Source organism: Dendrobium catenatum, unplaced genomic scaffold, assembly GCF_001605985.2.
Source record: "Dendrobium catenatum unplaced genomic scaffold, ASM160598v2 fragScaff_scaffold_853, whole genome shotgun sequence".
In the NCBI taxonomy this organism is placed as follows: domain Eukaryota; kingdom Viridiplantae; phylum Streptophyta; class Magnoliopsida; order Asparagales; family Orchidaceae; genus Dendrobium; species Dendrobium catenatum.
Genome location: NW_021319315.1, coordinates 8,354,428 through 8,359,149, shown reverse-complemented (window position 1 = coordinate 8,359,149; position 4,722 = coordinate 8,354,428).

Below are 4,722 nucleotides of genomic sequence, written 5' to 3'. Positions count from 1 at the left end.
TCCGAACAGAATAATTTCTCTCTCTGTCCTTTCCAAGATTGCAAAGGACAAGTGTTAGAACTACATGGAAGGAGAGAAAAATAAAAAAAAATGATATTTCAAGATATAAGGAAATCAGAGAGGATATTGAAGAGTTTGATGATAGCTTTGAAGAACTTCATAAATGCCTGTGAAAGCATATATATATATATATAGCCTCATATGTATCTCCATGCAACCTCAATAATGACATCATGATATAGTATTTATAGTGACTTGCACGTTGACTAGCTAAGGATAATAATGATGACTATTTAGCAAGGCTAGATTGGCAATGATAAGTAATTTAGGTGAGCATTAGTAGCAAACTAATAAGCAGCTTGGCAATAGATGAAGCTTTGGAATTTAAGATTTTATGGCTAAACTATCATACAAAAGGCAGTGGCTAATGAGAGTGATCCTAAGATAGTAACTTGATTGGCTTGTTAGGGATTAGTTAAATATATATAATAGAACTTGAAAAGTGGTAATTCATGCATGCCATCACAACATGCATGCTCAAAGAGCATGGATGAGCTTAGGGTGCTAATAACTTGAACTAAGCAACTAATGAAACATGCTATAATTTCTTAAACATGATAATTGATTAACTTAAAGGCATGTTTGATTTTGGTGGGATTTTTCATTCTTGAATAAGATGTCGGAGGCTTGCTTGAGAAGGTATTGAGCTCCATGTATTTGATTGAAATGAAACATGATCTTAATGAATGAGATATTTTCTCTGGAGAGAGTCCCAAGAGGCAAATGCTTATGGTCAATCCTAGAGGAACACTCAAGAATGTATTTGATAAACCCATTGTCAGAAAGCATTACATAGTCAAATAATTATGATCAAAGCCCATAACAATTAATGTTAGATCCATATAAAGTGCTAAGTTTACATCAAGGTTGTAAGGGGTATTTTAAAAATTACACTAATTTCTATTTATTTCAAAGCACTATAAGTGGCATGCACATGATTTTGATGTGAACACTTTGATTCCTGAAATATGATAAGTGCTCCTTCATTATTAATTGTGAGCACCATGCATGAAGAGATCATGGACTATCATAACAAGAGACTCTTAACAAGTGAGTGAAAGAGCCAATATATAGTACTGGTGCGTCAATGGTGGATATATTGTGGTTAGCTCCTACTATGCTAGATGCAATCAGGGAGAAAAAGCATCAAAACGGTGGAGGTGGTAGAGAAGGAAACAACAATGGAAGTTGTAGAAACTTCTAAGGAGCAGTAAGAGACTAGAAGACTATTAAATTTTGATTTGGTTATTTATTTGCATGAGTAGATAAGGCCAAGATAAGCTTTTTGCTTTAAAAAAACTACCATTTTTATTCTAAATTTTAATTTTTTTTTGCTTCAAGATCTATCACTACAAAATATCTTATGAGCCTTTATAGATGATAGATCAAAGATAATAATACGATAAATATTTTTAAGAGAAGGAATAAGCAAGTAAAAATCATCTAAGAAAACTTCTTATAATAGATTAGCACCTTATTGGTGCACTTATATAAATGAATAAATATTATTTAAAATGAGCACATTGCTCATTGATGATGACAAAGTCCAATATAAATAAAAAAATAGCAAATAATGCAATATTTTCAAATAAATTTAAAAGTGATTAATACTCAGTACTTATTCAGCCCAATTGTTTATCTTTTTTTAGCTTTAAATTATTTTAGGATTTGAGTGAATTTAATCATAAATTAATACTTATAGATAACCTCTTGATTAAGCTCTTAACCAATAGGCTATATAAATATAAATGACTATTCACTCTATAATCAACAAAATAAACTCCCACTTGCTATTTATAAGCATGTCATGCAATCAAATAAACTTAAAATAATAAATGAAAGAATGTGTCAATAGGCATGCCATCTTTGATTTCCATAAAACCTTTCCATAAATTATGACACATGGCACTAATCACATATTTTTGAATAAAAAAACTAATCATCTTCGTACCATTTCTATGGCACGCGGATCTCCATTATTTGTTAAATATTTTATGTCAAAATAAAAAACATTAGGCATAAACTGAAATTTTTTTGAATAAAATATCAACAAAATTTAATATTTTGTTTTCCGATTAAGTTTAAATGTCGTCATTCCTTTTGCTTTCATAAACTGTGGAGGAAAGATGTGTTATTTTAATGTTTCATTTTAATTTTTAAATAGGAAAATTTTCTCTAAATTTAAAAATCCTTGTATTTGTATTTGTTGTAGGATGAGCATAATATATACAGATAATAAATCATTCTTTTGTTTTTTTTTTTTTTTTTCATCTCAAAATAAAATTAAGAATTTGAAAAGTTATCATGACTAAATTTTGTTGATGATTTCACTTAAACAATATCACACATTTATGACCAGCACAACGATTGAAAATAGCTTACTTATTATAGTAAATTGATTTTCACGCATACTCAAGCGATTGCTCGGGATTATAATTTTAATTCCTGTAAACATTATTTGCGACCATAAACAACTAGTCGAAAATAATTACTACAATATATTGGTGGCAGCATTGCTGTCGTGAAGACACTTAAAGATGCAAACAATATATTAGTCACTTGATATAACAGTTGTTAAATATTCGTTGATGATAATTAATTCGTATGTTGATTGTGAAATTGTTAATAGCAATCCCAAATCAATCTCAAAAGTGATTATTTAGGGTCCTAAACGTGTATCTAAATCTCCCCCGGCTGACCCTAAAGTTTCGGAATTTTTCACGAATCCTGTTTCGACTGTAGCCCCTGTTACTTCTCGTGAATTTGGTATTTCTGTGAATGGTTCTGATGATTCTTTAGCTAAAGATGGTCTTGATTGTGAAATTCCTATTATTAGCAATGTGGTTGTTGCTGAGGACGTATCTCTGCCTGTGGTTGATTGTCGGTTTGTTCCGAATGATCAGGTTGTGGTTTCTTTTAAAGGTGTTGGTATAAATGAGGATGAGGTGGTTGCTGGGCTTGAAGGTGATACTGAGTTGGTAAGGGATGGTGGATTGGAACAAGAAGTTATTTGTGCTTTATCTCCTTATGCTCCTCCTTTTTTTCCTCCTTTGCTATTGTCTAATTGCGATGAGGTGGTGCCGGCTGTTACTGTGGCTGGCTCGGTTGGGGTTTCGCCTATTGATAATTCGCCGGATCTTAATTTACCTGTTGAACCTAAATGTACTAAGGTAGCTAATTCGTTTGTTGATGTTCCTGTTAACGTGGTTGATTCACGTTTTGTTGGGAATTTTTTGGGTGACTGTTCGGGTATGGATGTTCGGAATAATTTGAATTGGCTTGACTCGTCAGAGGGGGAACTAGTTTCTGATTCTGATGATGCTTTTATGTCGTCGTCTGATTTTTGTGATGGCTCCGATCCTGGCTGTGACTTTACTCTTGTTAATGTAAGATCGGTTTCTGTGGTTGGTATTCGGGGCAGAGCTCGTGGGCGAGGCAGGGGTCGCCGCGCCGTTAGCTTATTTCTTTTATTTATCTGTGCTTTTTTCTTTTCTGTGGTGGGTTTATATTCTGATGGTTTTTCGTCGAATTTGGGCAATGATGGTTTGGGGCACGCATCATTGCACCGAGCTTGTGGCAACCATAGCTGAGGGTTCGAGTTGATTCGGGGTGCTTTTGGACGGTCCTGGTGACGTGTTGCTGGTGCTTGTGCCTCAACCGCCTACTGAGCTCGCTTTTTATTGTATTTTTCCTTTTTCTTTTTTTCCTCATCTCTATTTCTTTGTACTGTTTTCTTTTTTGATTATTAATATATTGTTCTGTTAAAAAAAAATCTCAAAAGTGATTGATTAATTAATAATTAAAAAAATCAAAATATGATGCTCAACATCTAGCCTACTTTTAATTGTTTTATATTATTCAAATAAAATTATAATAACGAGCAACACTTTAAAATAGAGAAGAATATTGTGAGCCAATGTTCATTTAAGAGTTGAAATATTTCTTGAACTTCTAGATATTATCATACACTCACAAGAATTAACTTCCAAATGATGATTATAAATAACATTTTAAAGATAAAAATATTGCTAGTGCATAATCTTTAGGTCAATGTATCAAATTATTGCATCATTTGCCAATATTTAATTTGCTTATCATATGAAGTTCTCTAGCAAAATTTCTAACTTCTTTAGTACTTTTCTTGTTTCAATTAAACATGACAATTGGATGCTAAAATAAACACAATACAATAAATTGGAGTTATGTAAACACAAAACAATGATGGTCCTACTATGGTGATCAAATAACCACAATCCAACTATGTTGGTTAGATGTTATTGGTTCGTTGGTGGCTGGAGGTGATCCTTCATTGGTGATTCTTTTTTTTTTTAATAAAAACCCCCGGAGGGCCTACGCGTTAAATAAAAGCAAATTACATAACAAAAAAGGAAAACACCAGCTTGAGAAGAGTACAAAACCAATAGAAGGACAACCTAGGAGCCAATGTTCTCCTCTACCAACAATTACAAAATTCCTTAATAATAATCTACTGATGCTATAAACACGCATCCAAAAATGAAAGATCAAAGTGTAGCCCAAGAAATACAATCTTTCAGTCCAAAAAGAAGCCATGCCCGATTGTCGTGCACTGCAAAAAAGAGAGATAAGAAACAAGAGACTATGCCAAAACATAGTATTAGCAAAATAAATATAAGCAAAATA